Raw genomic sequence first — 6828 nt, 5'->3', positions numbered from 1 at the left:
TGAAAATGGTGTGCCTCGTATTTGGTCTGGAAATATTCATGGATGTAGTTAATATTAAGTCTAGCATTAGATTTCCACAGGGTCATTAAAATTTCATGAGCTCAGTTTGACAAGGCAGATGGCGAAAGGAAATTGCTTATCGGCCGCATATACGAGGACCAATCAGCTGTCATCGCACATGGCATCTCAACAGAACAATCAATTATTTCACAATCTGGCCTGATACCTGAATGGAAAACACATCCATAAGCTCAACATGCTCGTAATCTAACATCTCGTCTCATCTTGATGCATTTTGCCACCCGCCGCTTGCAATTTTAACATGGCGACCCCGGGGATGTAAATGACTTGTCTACGAATTTGTGCATAAACCACTGGAGGAAGCAGTTGTTTGATTGTTGTCATGCCCAATTGTATGCCAAATTAATGACGTTTCAGAAGTCAGCTGAGTAAGTGATCTAAACAACCAAGTTAGTACGATATTCTAGGAAGGTTTATGTTAACATCGCCTCACAGTCTGTAGATTTGGTGCAAATCTTCAACAAATGCCACTGGGCTCGCCTGGAGGCTTGAACCATTCACCTGATGCTATTTACTGTCCATGACGGTGTTCTGCTGAAGACGAGAGAACAAAAGGTTGGTTTATGTTCAACATGAAATCTTGGTAAAAAAGCCTTAAGAATCCTAATGTTTCTAGACAATGCAAAAGAGAAGGTGAAGGAGATCCGGGGCTAATTGCTTTTCTCGTCGCTCATCTAACTCATTAGCACTATTCCTCGGGAGCCCATCAAAGCGCTGTTTGCATCAGAGCGGCCAAAAGCCATGGAAATTTCGAATAAATGAGAAAGTAAATTGGACCGTCTGCCGCCCATGGCAGAGCTGAGCTACAAACAGCACATCAATTGAATCAAGCCATGGAAAGAAAGAGCCAGACAGCATCTTTGAGAGATGAACAAGATAGAATGTGTTTTGCTCAGAGTAATTGCTTGAAATTGTTCAATGCACTTGTATTCAGATCTAATCAAAGGCATATTCTTTACAACAATGGTTTGATTTGTTTTCTTGAGTTCTTTTGGTTTAGCAGAGTGCTGATTCTTGAGATGTGGGGAAAAACTAAACAGTTGTGTCTTAGTTTTGAAAATGGCAACATTTATGCTTTAATACGAGAATAATCTTGAATGTTTTTAACACGCATATACCATTTAATTCAATTTTCTCTGTTTTACAGAAATGTGGGTGTTATATTAGCACTCACTCCCCTCAAACCAACTGTATCCACCATTTTTTTTATTTTAAAAATCCCTTTGCATCGCTGTTAATTTACTTTTTGTTTGTTATTAACCTGTTAAATGTCACGTTTACAGGTGTGAACGTTCTGAGCGCGTTCTGACCTTTACTTTGAAATAGTGATGCACAAATGAAATCAGATAACATCCATTCTATTTTTTTGAGAAAAAAAAGGTCTAAAAGTGTTTTGAATATATAGAAAAGACAATAAATTCTCCAATTTTTATATATCGTGAACTATAACGCAAGTCTAGGGTTCTGTTGCATGTCTTTTATGTGTTTTTTGAGGTTGAATTGAAATCAAATACTACCATACTGCCCTTAATACTTCTGAATGTGATGTCTACTTCATAAATATTGAGAAAAGTATGGAAAAACATCTTTTAGATCACTCAAACCATATATGGGAATGGAGGCGTCGTTGTATGGTTACTAATGGGGTTTGATGGTCATCTAGTGGAAAAGCTTGGTACTACGCCCAAACACAATCTCACTGAAAGCTCATTTTTTGAGATATCAACCTCAAACTTAGAATATAACTTGTTCATATATATATATATATATAATTAATATATATATTAATATATATTATTATACAGTATATATATATAAAAATTAATTTTAGATATTTTCATAAACTTCCATAACTTTTTTGCTATATACTTTTTATGACTTTTTTCACTTATATATATATATTATATACAATAATATGCTTTAAAAAGAGACCAACCTTAAGCCTGTGGTCCAAAGCATTCAAAATGTATAACAGTTTAAGTTGGAAATGTCATTTTCAGGTCTATGCTCAAAAAGTGAAACCGGAAGTTAAGCGTTTCAAAAATCTTTACATTTTTCACCAACTGGGAGTTCAGAAACACCACAGATTTTGAGTCACTGGGCTTACATTTTATTTCCCCACCATGTCAAAATCATCACACAAAATCAAAAAAAAAAAAAATTTTGGAATTTTTAGGTAATTTCCCTCGTTTTAAACTAGTGACGCTACAGAAAAAAAAGGCTGCTGCAAAAATCACAACGATACAATAATTTATGCTTTTTTTCTGTTTGAAATCAGTTCACTCAATATTTCACAAATTATGAACGGTGTTTGGCTCATATTTAATTATGCCTAGGGAACAGTAAAAATTCACATATTTTGTGAGAAAAAGCAGGTTGCAGAATCAATGAGCGACAGTTAGCTAATTGTTCACATGATAAATTGTGTTGTTTGTTTGTTTTGTATGTTAAAGCAGATGATGGCAAGGGAGTTAATTACGCCTGAAGCTGAAACAAACAGCTCGGAGTCCCATCACCTCCATTACAGATGTTTTGCGGAGTTTCTGGAGCGCATATATCTACAAACATATGATCAAATGTTACTGAATTCAGCTTTAAATACCTCAGTAACTGAAAACGGAAGGTTTGAGCTTTCTGTTATGCTAATCCAATTCTTATACGACCTTAAACGGAGACCTTTTTTGAGGAGGCAAATGACTTCTTTCTGAAAATTCGCTTGAATACACTTACGGTTTATCTTGGCGAGAGAAGAGTGGCTGCTCTCAGAGTTTATTATGCAAATGAGACAATTTGACAGATTGCACGCAACCCTTCATAATCACTGTTCACGGACGGCTGGCTGCGCACGAGCCGTTTCACTGGGCGGCGCCTGCGCCTTTATACCAAGCGTTTGGGCTCTTTTAACTACATATGCTCTCAAAACACTTCAACGGCACTTACAGAGGGTTTTACATCCCGAGCACGATGGGTGCTGCTGGGTCAACAGCTTTTATTGGCCCTGAAACAACATTTCTGGCAAACTATAACCTTAACCATGTTGATTTAAGATAAATAGGCTAATGATTTTGTAATGTGTTGTTGCAACAAGCTTCATTATGGTTATTGCTATATTGTAGATGTAGTCCACTACACTATTATAGGCCTTTAAGACCTGTAGGCAACGGTATCTCGACATCTTTCATACTCATATGACATAATTACCTGCTTTTTTAGTAATAAAAATGTAAATTCTTAAACCATAGATAAAAAATCCTCAAAAACATTAAAATGACAAACTGTTTTTCCTCTGTTCATTTTGCTGTGTGCATTAGCTTTATAAATACAGCTAAACGTTTAGTCTATTTTAATTGCACATCAAGTGTTTTTATCTGTTTTGTGCCCTCAGCTAATGAATATTATCATGTGCATGTGAATGGTTGTGCTTCATTGTGTGGCATGAGGCTAAAGTTAGTAACACTTGTGTCAGATGTTTTCATTTTACTACCTCTTCTCACTTTTTCTATGGGTTTTACTTTTATTCACTAGCATGGCACTGTGCTGCCCTCTTGTGACAGAAACTGCTGTTTACTTTTGCACATTATTTACTTCAAAATAAAACCCAAAGGAATATTTCCTGCCCAAATTGCTCATAATGGATCCTGAAGATGCTTTTTATAATGAATAATTTACCATATTAGACAATAACAATAAAGTGAAAAAGAGTTTTTCCTCATTTGCTTCTGATAAAATGCTCTGTTGGTATAGTTAAACCATGAATTAACCATGATTTTGATACACTACCCATAGCTTAACCATGGTATTTGTAGTAAAACTGGTTTTAAAAATGGTAATGGTAAAAAAAAACATGGTTACTACACTTTTACTACAATAAAACCATGCTTCACAGGACTGCATAATAAACTGGTCCGAGGTGCAATATGATATGGTTTTATTCTCGTTTATTCTCTTTTACCACCTGTCCAGTGTTTTTTCCAGAATTTGGACAGTGGCATGCTGGGATAGACTTTTTCACTCCACAGAGGATGAAGCGGGTGAAGAAAATGGATGGATATAGTCACTTATGGTATATGTGCATGTGAATCACTAAGAGAAAATATGATCAAATTTAAAGAAATAGTTGTTATAAAAAGTGTATAGTGATACAGTGGTAGTAATGGTATCAGGATAGTACTTTGAAACACACCATGGTATTTTCAAGAATTGCATGTTAGCCTACTTTGATCTATGTTCACATACCATTGTATTTCCACAGTAAGCCTACTCAAAAAACATGGTCCTATCATTGTATATTTCCCAAAAAACTGTAAATGTTTGTAATAATGTGCTACTGTAATGTAGGCGGTAGTGAGAGGGTTCTACATAAAACACTGTGTACAGAGCTTGTTCCTGCTAAACTCGATAAGAACTTCCTTAATGGTGTGTTTTGAGGACATCAGCTCAGTCATTTAGACTCCAGAGGCATTTGTTTATTTTCAAAAGCATTTCCTCCAGCAGTTTAGAGATCAGAATTTATGGCCAGCAGCCTTATTTGGTAGATCTTCTTCTGTCTCGTCAGATTTTATTACTGAAGGCTCCTTGCAGTGATTGATGGTTCACGTACAAGAGATTGTTTTAACATATCTGGGCTGCGTTTCCCAAAAGCACCGTTAGCTTAAGTACATCGTAGACCCATTGAAACCAGTGGAGCTACGATCAACTTAAGCTTATGATGCTTTTTGGAAACACAACCCTGGATAATTACATGGAAATCAGTGTGTGGGAATATTTGATTTGTTTGTTTTGCTTTTCACTTAGCAAATATATTTTTATATATATGTTTTTTTAATTTTCAGCGCTTTTACTTTTGCTTTGTATTTTTATTTTATTGTCAAAATTAATAGACTCATAATATGAAAGCTCCTAAGATGCATGTATAATAGTTTTAGATGAATTATAACACTAAGAGAGTGTTTGTTCAAAAGATTTCTTGTCAGCTACCCGGTCATCCATCATGTTGATTTGGATGCTGTTAGTGGGATCCCTCTGGAATCGTGCCTTGTGATTTTTTTCTTTTTTTTCTTTTCTTTGTACGAGTTCAAATAGAGGGCGTCTGTAAGACACCCTCCCTATGGGTTAAATGACTAGAGCTCTCTTAAAGGCACCTGCCTCCGGTCGAGGCTTAATGCTGTTCTCTCCTGGAGCCATGAGTGAGTGTGTGTGTGTTCGCACGGTGTGTTGTGAAACAATGGGACGGCCGTGACCTTGATCTGTACCCGTGTGCTGGGGTGCCGGCATGGGCATCAGGTGTTGGCATCTGCGCTGCAGGTGCCCGTGCCCAATTATAGGGGCGGCTTGACAAGCTGCCCGGTGGGCATGGCAGCAGCCCTTTAATTTAATTACATGGAAATGCACTGATTTGGGGTGAAATGAAGCAGAACGTGTCTATTTGTTAGCTGCAGATGACTGCCACTTGACTGGCAGAGCGCTTGGATTCAGGTGTGCTGGCTGATGGGTTTTTTGGGCTTATTAACTCGGATTCACTGTGCTGGAGGACCTACCATCCCATATCATGGATCTGTCTGTCTGATAAAGCAATAAAGCTGAATTTCCTTATATAGACTTAGAATTAAAAGGGAAAGTTCATTCGAAAAGATATTTTGAACGTTTCAACTGTTGGTGGTGAAATGTCTCCTTTTTTGGGCTACCAGATTTAATGAAATGCAGCAAGCTCGTTGCTAACAGGTCACGTTCTCAGAACGTTCTGGCAAGGTTTTCTTATGAACAAACGTTCTTTCAGGAACATTAACATTAATTCAGAGTCATCTGGTCTTTAATAATGTTCTCAAAGCCAAAAATGTTTATGCATACACATTTATAAATTGATCATAAATTGTACATTTATAAAAACATTGTAGTTGGATGTTCTTCTAACTTTTATTTTTAATGTTACTACTTGTTTCAGAATGTTCAGAGAACATTGAAAAATAACATTTCCATAATGTTTGCATGTTTCCTAAACATACATATAACCAAAAAAAGTATGTTTATAATATATAAAAAATAATATTTTCATAACTAAATGAAACGTTAGCAAAATGTTCTGAGAACATACTTTTGTTTGCTGGGGAGTTAAAGCTGCTGTCCATACGTTTTGCCTCTTTGTCGCCATCTCTGTTTGAAAACCTGTAATTGCAGCTGTGTGCAGAATTATCTTGCTTTTGTGGGCTGTGCTCCGGCACAGCTTCAGCACGGATTACTCTAATGTTTTGAGGTGAATGTGTTCCACTGGTGTGGATGTTTACTGTACTTCTAGCCTATGTCTTGGAATATATGACCCAAATAAAAAATGTCACCGTATATTGCCATCTGAACAAGTAAGTAACAAGTCCTGCCATGTTTGTTCTGACCAACTAAGGAAAAAAGCATTACCATAAATTGCGCTACCAATGGTGATTAAATCTACTGATCGGTTAAAAATGAGTAGTTATCCAGAAACAGCATATTTAACTTGGCGGAAAATCAAAGTGTATGACGCAACTGAACAATATTTCTGTAATAAATCATACCGCCCTTCCCTGGAGATGCTCAAAGAGATATTTCAGATGAGTTATAAACTCTTAACATCTGCTCTTAACTTGGCTGAGAGTCAGCGTCTGCATATAACCCTAGACAAGCCATAAAAGTCGTGGCATAAAGTAAATCAGGTCATAAGTTCAGCCGTATGTGTTTGGATTACAGTGTCTCATTCGGTCATGTGGTTTGTGTTAT

The sequence above is a fragment of the Barbus barbus genome (genome assembly GCF_936440315.1).
Source record: "Barbus barbus genome assembly, chromosome: 49".
NCBI classification, from domain to species: Eukaryota; Metazoa; Chordata; class Actinopteri; order Cypriniformes; family Cyprinidae; genus Barbus; species Barbus barbus.
Note: the sequence above shows the minus strand (reverse complement) of the source record.